Raw genomic sequence first — 16,870 nt, 5'->3', positions numbered from 1 at the left:
CTGCACTTTTCAAGGCATAACCGTAGGTGCTGCAAATGGTCTTTTCCCCGGCTATAGACTGCAAAATCATCCAGGAAAACTTGCATGAAGGCAGGAATGTATTCGCCGAAGATCTCCATGATGATTCGCTGGAACGTTGCTGGTGCCGTTTTTAGACCGAACATCATGACTTCGGCCACAAACACCCCCCATTCGGTGACGAACGCTGTCTTTTCCTGGTCGTCCGGGTGCATCCGGATTTGATTGTACCCGCTGAACCCGTCTAAAAAGCTATAAACTTCATGACCGGCGACGGCATCCAGTACTCCGTCCGTGAACGGAAGAGGGAATGCATCCGTAATTGTGGCGGCATTTAGTTTCCTGTAATCAACACACACACGGATTTTACCGTTTTTCTTGGGGACGACGACGATGGGGCTCAGCCACGTCGCTTTCTTTACCGGCCGGATGAAGCCCACTCTTAGGAGTTTGTCGATTTCCTCTTTTACTTTGGCGGCGTAGTTGGGGTTCATTCGGTATCGTCGTTGCGCCACTGGTTTCGCGTCCTTGCCTAAGTGGATTTGATGCTGATATAATTGAGGGTCCAGCCCTCGCATGTCTTCGTATGACCAGGCGAATACGTCGCGAAACTCCGTAAGCAGTTTGATCATCGCCGCTTTATCTTCCGGCTTCATTTCTTTGGCGATGTGAACCGGCTTTGATTCGTCCTTGCTTCCTAGGTTCACTTCGTCGAGCTGGGATGCTTTTACCCGTTGGGAAACGGCCATTTCCCGTTCCAACGCTTCCTGTGCTTGCCGTAATTCCCGAATCGCATCTTTGTCTGGTTCGGCTTCGGTGTCGTCCCGCTGCGGCAAGTATGCGGCTACGGCTTCAGCTACATCAATCTCGAAGAGTGGTACGATCTTCGGATGTTCCTCCAAGTACTGGGCTTCTTCGTCATCTGCCAATCCTTCAAGCATGTTCACACATTCCGCATACAACGGTGTGCATTCCTTACCGTTGCTCGTCCGTGGTTGTGTCGGTACCCGGACCTTGGCTTTTCCGCGCCGGAAGGTAATCATATTTTTTCGCCAATTTTGCTTGATGTGTGCTGTTTTCAACCATGGTCTGCCCAGCAATAGTGGGTACGCGCCTTGCGCCTGTAGCTGTAGCACGACAGCCGAGATGTGAAATGTGTGGCCTCCTATGGTGACTTCCAATTTCCGTATTAAGCCCGTCGGCCGTACCGAACTTGTATCCGCCATCCGTAGCCAGAACGGGCATGGCTCCCATTCATGTATTCCCAAGGCATCACACGTACGGAGGCTTATTACGTTCACCCCGGAACCTCCATCGATTACGGTGCCGGGAAGTTCGTGCCCTTTGACAATAGCTGTAATCACCGGACTGCTAGTGTCCACTACCGTTGGTCCCTCCTCCGGGTTTGAGAAGAGGACTGGTGCCGGTGGGGCTATGCCGTCTGACATGCCCGTTTTTAGCCCTTCCGTAAATCGCGGCACGAGCTGTAAGAGTCTTCCTAGCGGCAACGTGATCTGACATTCTTGCAGTGCTTGCCATGTCTCGTTTTCTGGGTGGCTACCGCCGGCACTCCCTATGCTATTTGCCTTTTGCCGTTCCGCGTCAGCGACGTTCTTTTCATTGGCTTCCTTCACCCATTCCGTCGCTTGTTTTCGTATGGCCTCTTGTGTTTCCCACTCTTTGGCCATGCCCCTCGACCGTGTGGTTACTTGCTGTAAATCCGCCACTTCTGGAACCACCATATTAACTGCTGGTCGTTTCTCGTAGCTCTTTACCGGGCACTGGTTACTGTAGTGGCCTTCCTGCCTGCAGTAGTAGCAGTACTCTTTACGGGTATTGCTGGATTCAGCATTGCTGGTAGCCGGCGTCGGTCCCGTAGCGAGCGGTGCGTTCTGTGCCGGTTGGCTCCTTGGTGTTCCATGTTCCGGGTCCCTGGGGTGACCACCTTTCTTGAAATTACGTTTCTTATTATTCTTATTCTTATTTCGGTAGTCCGGTCGTGGTGGATCGTAAAATCGGCCATAGTCCTCCTGGTGCCGTCGGTAACTAGGCGAATGGTCTCTGTCGTATTGCTCGTGTCGCCTGTTGGGCTCTCGATAACGGTCCGACCGCTCATACCGGTCGTAGTTATCACGCCGATTCCCGTACCGGCCATCATTCTCTTGCCTGTCTCCGTACCGGACATCCTGTGCCGGTGGGTACCGGTTCCCTCTTTGCCAACGATCGTCATCTTCGTCTCGGCTGCTTCTTGGCTCGATCCGTCGGACGGGTGGTGCTTGTCGATTTAACAGGTTGTACTCGCACCGGTCCGTTGTATGACTCTTGGATTGACAAATCACACACTGAGTGCGCATGGTGCACTCTACTGCCGAGTGTCCGGCATTCAAGCAGATTGTGCATTGAATTGCCTGCCGGAACCGGAGATCTTCCTCGGTGGGTAACGCCCGTTGCAGTGTTCCCAGCGTAAGCCATGAGCTTGTCTTTTCCATTTCTCTGACCCGGTCAATGACCTGGTCGATGGTGCATCCTCGAAAGTCGATTACCGTACACACCGTGCGTAACGGTTCCCGGAGTGCGTTTAAAAATATCGTCCGTAATTCCTCCTCCGGGGGTGCACGGGCAAGCTGGCTATGCATTCGTTGGAAACGGATGACGAATTGGGGAATGCTTTCCCCTGCCTCCTGCCGGATCGTATAAAACAGGCCCACCATTGTCGTCTGGTCGACCTCCTTGTGGAAAAAATGCAAGAATTTTGCTTTTAATTCCGCAAATGTTGTGATGGTCGCCGGGTCCTGCGACCGCCGCCATCGTGTCGCTGGTCCCTCCAACGTGACTCCGAATTCCGCTATCTTCGAGCGTTCTTCTTCCTCCGGTGTCATTCGCTGGGACGTGTGATTTGCTTCCCATGTCTGCTCGAAGTCATCCACATGCGCTTCCGCATCCGGATCATCGCGGTACTTTGAGTATTGGAACGGCATGTCGTCGTCTAGTATTAAGCTACGGTTTAGTGGCGTTTGTTGATATTTTTCCGGTACGTTCTCCGGTTCCACTTCCGGTTCTTTTGCCGGTCCTTTTTCGGGTTCTTTTTCCGGCTCTTCTTCCGGTACCTTTGCCGGCCCTTTCGTTGGTGTTGGTGGCTTTGCTTCTTCCACTTCCGGTGTTGGTGGGTTGACGGCTTCCGTGTGCGGTTCCGGGTAGCCCTGGTTGAGCGGTTCCGGTTCTGGGGTCGGCACGGTATCCGATCCGTCGTCTTCCGGGCCGCCGGGGGTATCGTTGCTGCTCCGGTAGTTCGTGTGCACGCTGTATCCCCCTTCGGAATCTGATTCGTAGGCTGAAAAGGCTTCTGCCTCGTTTTCTCCGCTTGCCAGCGCCTCCAGGAGTCGTTCGGTTTCCCGGAGACTACTTAGACTGCTTCCGTCGTCCTGGTTGCGAGTTTGCCGTAACCGGAGAGATTCCTCCGCGACTCTCCGGATCTCGTTGGAGAACGAACGATCCGAGCGAATTTCCTGCGCTGCTTGCTGGAAAGTCTCACGCCGTCTTTGCCGTTCGGCGATGCGTCGAGCTCGGTCTGTAACCAAGTCGTGCGTTGGTCTAGTCATCCATTACCGTCGTTCGCTGCGAGAAAGCAGGAATCGTGGTCGCCAAAACTGTGTTATTCGCTTAGCCGGACAAGGCTTAACACAAGGTGTCACGGAGACACTTCACCAAAGGGTGATTACGGCATAGGATTAAGATTCAACGATTACACCGACTTACGTAGGTTACACGATTAGATTGCTTGGTTAATTACACGCGTAAGATATAACAGTGATTACAGAACGGAAATCAAGACAGAAGTACAAACATCATAAGCTCTATTAATTATCCGCTGTCATTACAATAGGGTCCGGGCCTTTAAATAGGTTTCCGGCCCGTAGTACAAAACGGTGCCCCTCGCACCTATTCGGGATCCGTCCGGATCTGGAACGGCATACCGTTTCCAGTCCGTCCGTCCACACTATCCTCATTTACAACCATATATAATTAATTCCGTATTTTGGACTCCTTGCCGGCCGGTAACAAAGATGTGCAATCCTTCCTCGGCTTCGCAAATTTTTACCGTCGCTTCATCAAGGGGTTTTCCACCCTAGCACAACCTCTTATCGCTCTCACCCATAAAGGCACTCCATTTTTATGGACCTCGGAGGCACAAAATGCGTTCGACTCACTCAAACACGCATTCATCACTGCCCCGGTGCTGCTACATGCCGACCCCACAAAACCCTTCCAAGTCGAAACCGATGCCTCTGACTTTGCCATTGGCGCCATCTTATCCCAAGCAGACGACAACAACCTAATGCACCCAGTGGCTTACTATTCCCGAAAATTTACGGCATCCGAAATCAATTATCCCATTTACGACAAGGAGCTTGCTGCTATCATTGCTGCCTTTGAAGAATGGCGACCCTACTTGGCCGGCGCACAACATCGTGTCCAGGTAGTGACTGATCATAAAAATTTAGTTTATTTTTCCACCACTCGTACTTTGAATCGAAGGCAGGCCCGTTGGTCTACATTTCTCGCTGACTACGATTTTGAGATTGTATTTCGACCTGGTGGCCAACATGGGAAGGCTGATGCCCTTTCTCGCCGAGCTGACCTTGCACTCCGCCCTGGGGATGCTGCTTATGCTCAACAATCTAGACGTTTGTTGAAACCCGACCAATTGCATATGTTTGCCACTTGTATGTTGCAGGATGATTCTTTACTCCAACAAATCACTGATGCATCCAAGACCGATGCGTTCGCCAACGAGATTCGAGATAGTCTGCAAAACCCCTCCAAGGCGACCAAAAGGAAGGATCTTGACACCTTCACCATACAAGAGGGTTTGTTGTTCCGAGATCATCTCTTATACGTCCCAGAGGGCCCATGTCGCACCCGGGTGTTGCGGGAATGCCACGATGACCCACTTGCAGGTCATTTTGGGGTCGCGAAAACCCTCGAGCTAATCTCTCGGGGGTATTGGTGGCCACAATCATGGAAGCTGGTCAAAGAATACATAAAGAGTTGTGAGGTTTGTGCTCGCTCCAAAGCCATTCATCATCGGCCATACGGCTTACTACAGCCGCTTCCATGTCCTCGTCGTCCTTGGGCCTCTATCTCTATGGACCTGATAACTGATCTACCCTTGGTCAATAGCTATGACTCGGTGTTGGTCGTTGTCGATCGGTTTACGAAGATGGCTCACTTCACTCCATGCTCCAAAACCATTTCCGGAGAAGGAATGGTGCATCTCCTACTCAACAATGTAGTACGCTTGCATGGACTCCCTGATGATGTCATCTCGGATCGCGGACCCCAGTTTGTCTCTCACTTCTGGCAGCGCCTGCTACAAACTTTAGGCATCTCTGTCAAGTTGTCCTCCGCTTATCACCCCCAAACTGACGGGCAAACGGAGCGTGTCAACCAAATCCTTGAGCAGTATCTTCGGTGCTCGGTTAGTTACCAACAAGATGATTGGGTCAACTTACTTTCGCTCGCGGAATTCGCCTACAATAATTCTCTCCATGCATCGACTGGCGTCACTCCCTTCTTTGCCAACTACGGTTTACATCCTCGCTTCAACATTTCCCTTCCTACCACTTCCGTGAACCCTTCGGCGGAGGATCGTGCCCGCATTTTGGAAGAAGTACATCATGATTTATCCTTGGAGCTTAGTCTTGCTAATGAACGATACAAGAAGCAGGCTGATCGCCATCGATCTTCCACTCCACACTTTGTCGTTGGAGACATGGTCTGGTTGTTACGTCGACACATCTCTACTACTCGTCCATGTGCGAAACTTGATTACAAGAAGTTGGGACCATTCCGTATCATCGAGTGCATCAATCCCGTCGCCTTCCGGCTCGCCCTTCCATCCCACTTCCGGATTCACGATGTTTTTCATGTCTCCCTCCTCGAACCCCATTATGCTTCACAACTCCCAGGACGTCAAGCCCCACCACCACCACCTGTGCAATTGATGACAGGGGAGGAATACGAGGTCGACCAAATCCTTGACTCGCGTTGGCACCGTCGACACTTGCAATACCTCGTCCTATGGAGGGGTTACCCCATGTCTGAGGCCACATGGGAACCATCGGCAAATTTACAAAATGCCCCAGAGGTCGTCCAAGATTTTCATCACCGATATCCCCACAAACCAGCGGCCGATTTGGGAAGGCGGCGTAAGAGGGGGGATAATGTCAAGATTCGAACTCTTGACACGACCATGTTATAATCTACTATAATGAGTTAACCAAGATATCTAGTACTAGTTATGTATGTAATTGGTCCTTATTATTTTGCTAGCATCATGTGCATAGTTGCTCCCTTGTAGTATTTACACTTGGCACATGCATGCATACCTACATGCTCTATTGTAGATTCACATGCGTGCAACAAGTGTGCATGCCATGTAGTATAAATAGAGGAGTTCACCTTGAAGGAATTCAAGGTGAACAACACCAGTTATGGAGTCTTTCCTTTAGTACTATCTTCTTTCTTGTCCATTTGGTTATCTTCTTGGTTGTCTCTTGAGTTTATGATCCGTGACATCCGCCTCTTCTAGTTCACAGGTATGCACCACTCTCACCACCATTAATCACTCCACACACACCATCCTATTAGACTCTGGTAGTAGTATCTCTTCAATTAGCACCGCCTTAGTGCACCAATTAGGCCTCCCCACAACCACCGCTCTTTCCATCCATGTCCTTTTTTGCGATCACCAACATCTATACCACTCTTGCACGCAAGCCCACTACACTGTTACCTTAGGCACTCTCACATTCTCACACCACTTTTATGTCTTGCCCCACCAACTCTTCCCCCTCACGTTAGGCTGCGATTGGCTCCTCAAGCATCGCGCTATGATTGATTTTGATCCTCACAAACTGATTGTCCCACAAGATCCCCCTATCCCCCTCCTACACGATAGCCCCCATGTCCCCCACCTTAGCCAAGTTCAGGTGGCCCTTAGTCCCAAGGAGTGGTTAATCTCCGTCCGCCAATTGTTAGCTCGTTTTCAGTCACTAGCCCCCCAACCCACGCATGCCGCTACTGTCTCTTTCCCGGTACAACATGTCATTCGTAACGGGGACGCCGCTCCCATCCGCATGGCTACACGTCAACGTTCCCCCCTCAACCACGATCGCATTGATGCTGTCGTCACCAATATGCTCACGAAAGGTATTATCATTCCTTCCGCTAGTGATTGGGTTTTGGAACCGCACCTTGTCAAGAAGGATGATGGCACCTTCCGCTTTTGCATTGACTTTAGGCCTCTCAACAAAGTGACGATCCATGACCGCTACTCGCTCCCTCGCATGGACGACCTCTTGGACCATCTCGGGGGCTCCCGTTATTTCGCTTCCCTTGACTTGGCCTCGGGATATTGGCAAATCCCCTTAAGGCCGTCTGACGCCTAGAAGACCGCATTTTGCACACGATGCGAGCTGTTCCAGTTCACCTGCATGCCGTTTGGCCTGTCTGTTGCCGACAGTACATTCCAACGCATGGCAAACTCCATCTTTGACAGCCTTATCAGTAAAGGCGTCCTCATCGTTTATCTCGACGATATCCTTATCCACACTGGCACTTGGGAGGATCATCTACAAGCTCTCGCTGAAGTCCTCGCTTGCATAACTAACCATAACTCGCAACTCCAATGGAAGAAGTGTCGATGGGGAAGCACCAACTTCCGTTTTCTCGGCTTCATCATCTCTAGCGATGGAATCCGTATGGACCTTGCAAAGGTAGCTGCCATCACCGACTACCCCCTCCCCACCTGAATAAAAACATTGCAACATTTTTCGGGCATGATCACCTTTTCCCTTCTCTTCATCCCGAACCTCGCCTTGGTCACTTTCCCCCTCCGTCATCTCTTGAAGAAAGGTGTGTCATTCGTTTGGGATCCTGCTTGCGAAGACAACTTTCGTCACCTCAAAACAATGGTCCAGGAATCAGGGTTGCTCACCCATCCTAACTTTGACCAACCGTTTACGTTGCAGACAGATGCCTCTAACCATGGGCTTGGAGCCATCCTCCTACGAACCAATTGCCACCGGCAAGAGAAGGCGGTCTCCTTCATTAGCCAAACTCTCACGCCGGCTGAACGGAACTACTCAACCACTGAGAAGGAACTACTTCCGATCGGCTGGTCTTTCCAGCGTCTTCACCCATACCTTCATGGCGGGCAGGTTGCCATTGAGACTGACCACCAGCCCTTACTTTCTCTTATTCATCGACCTCACCCCCAAGCCGCTTGGTGCAATGGATGTTGGCACTTCAAGATTATCAGTTTACCCTCTGCTATCGAAAAGGTGTAACCAATTTGGTCGCCGATAGTCTCTCTCGTGCCGATTTCGAAGCTGTCTAATTTCTACCCGTGTCGTCTGACCTTCCACTCCCACTACCATAACTCGCTACACTTCAGCAACACGACCCAGCCATATGAGAGATAACCCATTAGTTGCGCGCCCTCCAACCATTTCCATCGCAACGACGGTTCATTCTCCGCGATAACTTGGTGTTCTTCATTCAGGCGCATCATGAGCCGCGTCTCTACATCCGTCATGCCCTACAACAGACGTATCTCCAATTTTTTCACGACCACCCATTGTCGGGTGGGTTTCCACAATATTCTTGAAAGATTACGTCTCAAGTATTATTGGCCCAACATGCAACACTCTGTCTCTACCTACGTCAACCATTGTGCTTTGTGTCAACATATCAAAACAGGGAGCAAGCCTGCCGGAACGCTCCAACCCATCACCGTTACATCGCCTTCCAAGCTCGTCGGATGGGATTTCATGGGACCTTTTCCCGAAACCCATAGTGGCAACAAGTATATCCTGGTCATAACAGAATACATCACTAGATAGGCTGAAACTGTTGTCATCCCTGACGTCTCTGCGCCAACAATCGCATCCCAACTTTTGCACAAGGTAATTTTGCAGCATGGTTGCCCTTTCCAACTCTTATCTGATCAGGGCCGCCAGTTCGATGGGGACGTCCTCAATGCGGTTGCAACTCAACTAGATGTCCAACAGGTGTTTACATCCTCATACCATCCGCAAACAAACGACCTCACCGAACGCCTCAACAAGACCCTCAAGCAGGAGATTGCCGCTTACATCGATCCACGCCACAAAATCTGGGAACAAATCTTGTCTTTCGTCACCCATGCCTACAATACATCCGTTCAGGCGTCAACACGGATCAGCCCTTTTCGAGCACTCTATGGGCGTGACCCTCGGCTCCCACTAGAATCGTCCATTGACGTCCATTCCAAACCTACCAACATGGATGGTGCCACTTCGGGGCTCTATCTCCAACAACTGCTACCTCTCCTTCGACAAGCAAGCTCTCGAAACCTACAAGTCGAACAACAATGCCAAAAGAGACACTACGATGTGGGTCGAATTACCCCGACTTATAATCATGGAACCAAAGTCCTTGTTTACTTCCCGGTCCGGCGGCATAGTCTCAACGAATCACTCATGCACCGATGGATTGACCTAGTCACCGTGGTACATGCAATCAAATCCACGCCTTACTTGCTCCGACGCGATTCCAATGGTTGACTCACCTCCGCCCATGTTGCCCACATCAAGCCCTATGCTACCCCAAGCCCATCTCCTAGGGCTCGTCCTTTCCCCATGTCGTAGAACTCCTTGTTTCTCTTAGGGGGGAAATGTGGTGTCCCTTGGATGCAAGTGCATGCCTTCATGTTGGGTGGGCATGTGTTCCTTTGTGCCCCTTTTAGCATACCCTTGTTAGGACGCATGTAACTAAGTAAAGCCAACCCAAATGGGTACCTTTGTGCGACTATAAATTGAATAGGAAGTAAGAAGCTGGTTTAGATTCTATTTATGTGCATTTCACATAATTGGTGGAGAAGCGATGTTGAACCTAGGATCTATGAGTTATTAATACGATGCTTTAACCAACTCAACTAATCCACCGTATGTCATTGTAAATTACTATCCCCGAGAAGCTACTACAAAATTTTAACCCCATCAAATGTGATTTCCAACATTGGTCGAAACAATACTTCGGTTAGAGACAATTTAAGTCAACATGCAGGTTGTGGATTGGCAAAAATAAGATGCAAGATAAAGACCTTTGAAGTGAACCAACACGCAAAAGGAGAAGGTTTTTATCCGTTATACCTCTGATCCCCTAGTTTATTCGACCAAAGTCTTACCAACTCACCTACTTCACAAATTGTTGAATGTACTATTCATCTATCATGGATTCTTATTTTATTACCTTGCTTACACTTTCAACCTTATATTGTAGATGACATTTTCACCAAGAATGTTTATGATGACCAATATAAGTCTCGAACCTATGACCTTTGCGTTATTAGTACAACGCTCTAAGCAACTGAGCTAATTGGCCTTTGATGTCGGTTATGTTATATCCCTCAAAACCTCATTGAAACATCGGTGGTCGGCCCGAACAGTTGGTTCAAATTTCTAATCTTTAACATAAAATATCAACTCTTATGAATTCATATTTATGGTTTTGCTTCTTCATTAAATCTTAATAACTACACGACCGTCTTAACCAACTAAGAGTTGTTAATGGCCAATGTCGATGTTGAACCTACGACCTATGAGTTATTACCACGATGCTCTAACCAACTCAACTAATCCACCGTATGTCATTTTAAATTTGTATCCCCGAGAAACTACTAGAAAATCTTAACCCCAACGAATGTGATTTCCAACATTGGTTGAAACAATACTCCGGTTAGAGACAGTTTAAGTCACCATGTAGGATGTGCGTTGGAAAAAATAAGATGCAAGATAGAGACCTTTGAAATGAACTAGCACGCAAAAGGAGAAGGTTTTTTTCCATTTTGCCTCTGATCCCCCAGGTTATTCAACCAAAGTGTTACCAATTCACCTACTTCATGGAATATTAAATGTAGTATTTCATCTTATTTTATTGCCTCACTTACACTTTTAGTCTTATATTCTACATGACATTTTAACCCAAATGTTTATGATGGCCAATATAGGTCTTTCATCTTTCATGGATTCTTATTTTATTGCCTGACTTACACTTTTAGTCTTATATTCTACATGACATTTTAACCCAGAATGTTTATGATGGCCAAAATAGGTCTCCAACCTATGACCTTCGCATTATTAGCATGACGCTCTAACCAACCGAGCTAATTGGCCTTAGATGTTGACTATGTCAGATAACTCAAAACTTCATGGGAGCATCGATGCTCGTCATGAACAGTCGTCTTCTCCTACTAGAGGGAAATATTCCTAACAAATAGGTCTCAGTTGAGAGACCTTTTATGGTAACAAACAAGTAGCAGTACCAACAATTTTTAATTTTGAACATAAGATATCAACTCTCATGAATGCATATTTACTACCTTGCTTCTTCATTAAATCTTTATAAGTACACGACCGTCTTAACCAACTAAGCGTTGTTTATGGCCAATCTTGATGTTGAACCTACGATCTACGAGTCATTAGCACGATTGTAAAAAATTATGTGCAGAAGCAATAGAAAAACAAACACACAGAAAATACGCAGGTTTAATGGAGAGCTTGAGTGTGTACACACAGTACGCGGGAGAGACAGAGAGAGAATACACAGAGAACTCAATTCAAAAAATAATACTCAATCTGTACATAGGATGTGCTCAGTTCAATGGATATATGCCAATGTTGAGCTTGTATCTCAACACTCCCCCTCAAGCTCAACTTGAGGTTCCATCTGCTCTTCCAGATCTGTGCTCCAGTTCCTTCTGGCTTCACGGCTCGCTCCCGCTCCTCGACCCGTTCGATTCCGCGCGCCTCGACCCTTCCGGTTGGCTTGTCTGCTCACACGGCCCTTCTCAGTTTCCTTGCTTTTGCGGTGTTGGCAGCTCTTTTGCTGCCTTCTCTTCCACTTGGCCCTTGTTTGATTCAGCGTATCCGAATCAAACATCCGAACCAACTCGGCTTCCTCCGATTGGTTTTCGCTCTCGACCGAGTTGGCTATCTCCAACTCGTCTTCAGTCTTCTCGCCCTTGATGGCTTCGTCTCCCCCATGCTTGGCTGGCTTTGCCTCTTTCTTCCGGTTACTCCTTATGTCCGCTTTTGGACTCTTCCGCAGACCCGCCCTCGGCTTCTTCAGCCGATCCGAAGTCGAATTCGTCGTCCGACTCGGCGTCATGGTCTTTTCCGCTCCTTTCCTGCTCCCTTCCGTGGTCATCCGGGTCATCTCTCCCCCTCAAGTTCGGCACGTCGAGCTGACGCAACCCAAGCGCACCTGAGAATTGCCACAACTTGTCCAAACCAAGAGGTTTGGTGAAGATGTCGACGGTGTGCCGATCCATTGGAACATACTGAAGTTCGACTTCACCGGAGAGGACACGCTCACAGATGAAATGGTAGTGCACCTCATTGTGCTTGGTCTGGGCGTGGAAGACGGGGTTCTTAGCTAGCTCGATGCTACTGAGGTTGTTGCAGTAGCTTGCCGTTGGATCGGATACCTCCACCTGCAGATCCTTAAGTAGCCGCTTCAACCATATGGCTTTGCAGGTTGCAATAGCCACCTCTCTATACTCGGCTTCGGTGCTCGACAACGGAACTGTCGGCTGCTTCTTGCTACTCCACGCAATCGCGAAACCGGACGTGCATCGGTGATTGTTGGCGTTTCCGACCCAATCACCATCGGTGTAACCGACCAACTGCGCGGTAGTATCGGTCCGATATAGTAGCCCTCAGTCTTTAGTGCCACTGACGTACCGGAGTATGCGTTGTGCACACTAAAGATGCTCCTTGGTTGGTCGCGCCATGAACTGACTAATCACCCCGACCGGGTAGCTGAGATCTGGTCGGGTGATGGTTAAGTATATAAGGCTTCCGACTATCTGTCGGAACTTTGTTGGGTCGCATACATTTCCAGACTCGGGGCGAAGCTTGACGGTTCTATCCAGAGGAGTCGAGATGGACGTACAGTCGGCCATCCCGAATTTGAAGATCATACTCAACACGTAATGCCATTGGCTGATCAATATGCCTTCGGGGGTACGGATCACTTCGATCCCGAGGAAGTAATGTCGAATGATCCCACAAACTGGAGCTTCACGTGGTTGATTTCACTTAGGTCGGCACTAGTGATGACCAAGTCATCATTATAAAGTAAAATACTAACCGACCCGAGTCTACCCTTTCGGATGAACAATGAAGAGTCTGATTTCGACGTCGCAAAGCCCATCCGACGCAGTTGCCGCGTGATCTTCGTGTTCCAGGCACGCGGGGCTTGCCGAAGTGTTCGTTCCGGAGGGAAATCCGGGGGGTTGTACCATGTACACCTGTTCCTCAAGCTCAACTTGCAGGAATGCATTCTTTACATCCATCTGATGTAAGTGCCACCCCTTTGCCGCAGCTACCACGAGCAAAACACAGACGGTCGTCATCTTCGCGACCGGCGCAAACGTCTCATCATAGTCGATGCCGTGTTTCTGCGCATAGCCTTTCGCTAGTAACCAGGCCTTGTATCGGTTGACCGAGCCGTCGGTGTTGTACTTTACCTTGTACACCCACCTACATCCGATTGGCTTCACACCTATCGGTGCGTCAACCAGGTCCCAGGTTTCATTTTCGGCCAGTGCGCGCATCTCTTCCTCCATTGCGGCATGCCAATTCATGTCTTTCGCCGCTTCTGCGTAGCTCTCCGGCTCACGCACTTCCGCTACACGCGTCATGTACGCATAATGATGCACCATGTACTCATTATAACCGAACCGCACAATTGGGTTCTTCTGGCAGGTAGATCGGCGTAATTGCTCATTAGCCGAAGTTGAGGCTTCCTTAGCTGACGCGGACTTCGCTCTTGAAGACCCGTCATTGCTTCCCTCAGAGTCGGACTCACGTCGATCCAACTCGTTCCTATCCGTGCCGTAATCCGACACCTTTTTCTTCCCTTTTTCCTTGCGTGTAAGTCGTCTCCTCGGCTTCCTGCGTGGGGAATGCACGGCCGAGTCTCCACTACTCGCCGGCTCTTTATCGGACTGGTCAAACCGACTCAGTCGTCCATTCGGTCCGCTCAACCAAAACGAAATCGGACTCTCTTCGCGGGCCCCGATTTCAGGCTCATTCGGAGGCATCTCAGCCTCGCTGACCTCATCGTCAGAACTTGGATTGGAGGTGAGGTCCGGAGTCGGAGTCAAGTACCAGGACGTGGACTCGTCAAACACAACATCGCGGCTCACGCGCGCCTGTTTGGTGCGAGGGTGATAACACTTATAACCCTTCTGCTCGTCTGAGTAGCAGACCAAGATACACTTCTCGGCGTTCACGTGCAACTTCCTCCGATTCTCCTTCGGCACATGCATATACGCAATGCTACCGAAGACTCTCAAGTGTCGTAAATTCGGCTTCCTTCCGAAATACAGCTCATGTGCCGACACTTTGTCTCCGATCCGATTCTGGATGTATACCACGGTTCATACTGCCTCAGCCCAATAGAACTTGGGCAAGCTCTTTTCTTCTAGGATTGCTCGCGCCGCTTCCACAATCGACCGATTCTTCCTCTCGGCCACGCCGTTTTGCTCTGGCGTGTATCTACAACTGAATTTGCGCCGAGTTCCCATCTGTTGCAGATATCCGTTGAACTGATCTTCCTTCCTGTTTCCGTTTCCACGAACCCTTTGAGGTCGTGGAAACAGTCGAAGACTTCACTCTTCTTCTCAATGAGGTAGATCCACGTGTGCCGCGTATAGTCGTCGATGAAAGAGACGAAGTATCGACTCCCGCCAAGACTAACGTTCTGTGTCGGCCCCCATACATTGGAATGTATCAAGTCGAACTTGTTCCGGCTCCGGTTACACTCCTTAGGGAAGGGAAGTCAGTGTTGCTTCCCTAGCTAGCAGGCTTCACAAATTTGTGCCTTCCGGGCACTAAATTTGGGCAATCCGAACACCACCTGTTTCGATTGTAGGTCTGAAGCCGTTGATAGTTGACGTGGCCTATCCACTTGTGCCATAAGTCGATATCCGACTCAACTTTTTGTCCTTTTGCGAACATTGCGGTGCCACCGTCGCTAGAGTCGAGGATAAACATCCTCCCGTCTCTATGCCCTTGCGCAATAACTCGGCCTTCTTCCTCGATGAAGCACCCGAGATGCGTAAACCGAACCTGCATCCCCTGGTCGACGATTTTCCTGACTGATACCAGGTTCTTTGTGATTTTCAAGACGTGTAACACGTTCATGAGTTTCCCTTTCTGCCCGACATGGCTCAGGGGAACTTCACCGACATTCGCGATCGAATGCGGAGTGTCATCTCCGGTTGCGACTACTCCCGGTTGCGTCGGTTTCTCAAGGTATGAGAACCACTCCTTGTGGCACGTCATGTGGTTTGCTGCGCCGGAGTTGACGTACCACACCTCGTTCGATTTCGGGGCGGACTTCTTCATCGAGTTCGTTTCGTGTCTCGTCATGAAGGGTGACCCTTTTCCGGCTTCTCTGGATCCTTCGGCGTAGTGTGATCGTTGCCGATTTCGTTTGTCGGTCTGTTCGGAACTTGTTCCGGACCCGGTTCTCTCCGAATCGGCACGCTTTTTCCAGCACTCGCTCTCCTTGTGGCCTTTCTTGCAACAATACCAGCATTCCGCGACGGATTTCCCTTGCCGGTTCTCGTCGGCTCGACTCCCCCTATTTCCGGAGGGTCCGGAATTGCTGTCGGCATCACTTCGGTGCCTTCTTCCTTGATCCCGTCGAGCGCCTCCATTGCGTACTGACTCGACTTGTCCGCCACGACCATGTGGCCCTCCGTGTACAACATCTTGCTATCGGCATGCGTGCTTGTTGACGCACCCGCGTGGTTCTCCTCTATAAGGAGCATTGACTGTAAGTTGAAAAACGACGACGTATTCTCTCGTGTGTACACAACAGTTCGGAATGCTCTGAAATTCGACGCCAGTCCCCCGAGACAGATTTGCACCATCTCACCTTCCTCGACGATCACATCGATAGAGGCTAGAGAGTCGCATATATATTTGATCTTCGAGGTGTAATCAGCCACCGACAAGTCGTGTTGTCGTGAAGAATGTATTTCACGATATAAAAATGAGCTTAAATATTGTATTTAATAATAATTGAGAGACTTGAACCCACACCCTTATATACGAAGTACAATGTACATACCACTAAGCTAGGCTATTTATTTGTAGGAGTTTGTAATAAATGTGCTTCATGATATAAGAATGAAGCTATATATTGTATTGAGTAAAAATGAGAGACTTGAACTCTCAACCTTGTATGCCAAACACAAAGTATACACCACTAAGCTAGGTTAGTTATTTTGAAATACATTTTCATCATTATAGTTATCCCATATCTATTTTCATACATGGGAGCTCAAGTGAGCATGATGGCTACCATGCATCACATGCAATACAGGTGCGCCAAATGGCGATCATGCATTACATGTAACTGATGCATTGCATGCATGCCATGCTCCCATACATTACCATATGCATGGCAACACTTATATAAAGAGGGGCAAGGAAAACAAGAGGGAATCAAGAGAGGGTGAGAAAATAATACAATCAAGTAGAGAAGACTAGCTCATTGGGTGAAGAACCTCGCATTTCAAAGTTGAGGTCGTGGGTTCAAATCAAGGGTCGATAGAGAATGTGTTCAGTCTTAGATGTAGATTAAGTTAGATCCCTCAAAACTTCATTGGATGATCGGTGGTTGGCATGAACAGTAGGCTCCTCCCACTAGAAGGAAATATTTTTAACAAATAGGTCTCGATTGAGAGATCTTTTAGAGTAACAAACAAGTAGCAGTACCAAATCTAATT

This window comes from Azolla caroliniana, unplaced genomic scaffold (assembly GCF_043228905.1).
Source record: "Azolla caroliniana isolate FFs.n. ecotype wild unplaced genomic scaffold, voAzoCaro1.0.p SCAF_22, whole genome shotgun sequence".
In the NCBI taxonomy this organism is placed as follows: Eukaryota; Viridiplantae; Streptophyta; class Polypodiopsida; order Salviniales; family Salviniaceae; genus Azolla; species Azolla caroliniana.
This window is presented reverse-complemented; position numbering follows the sequence as displayed.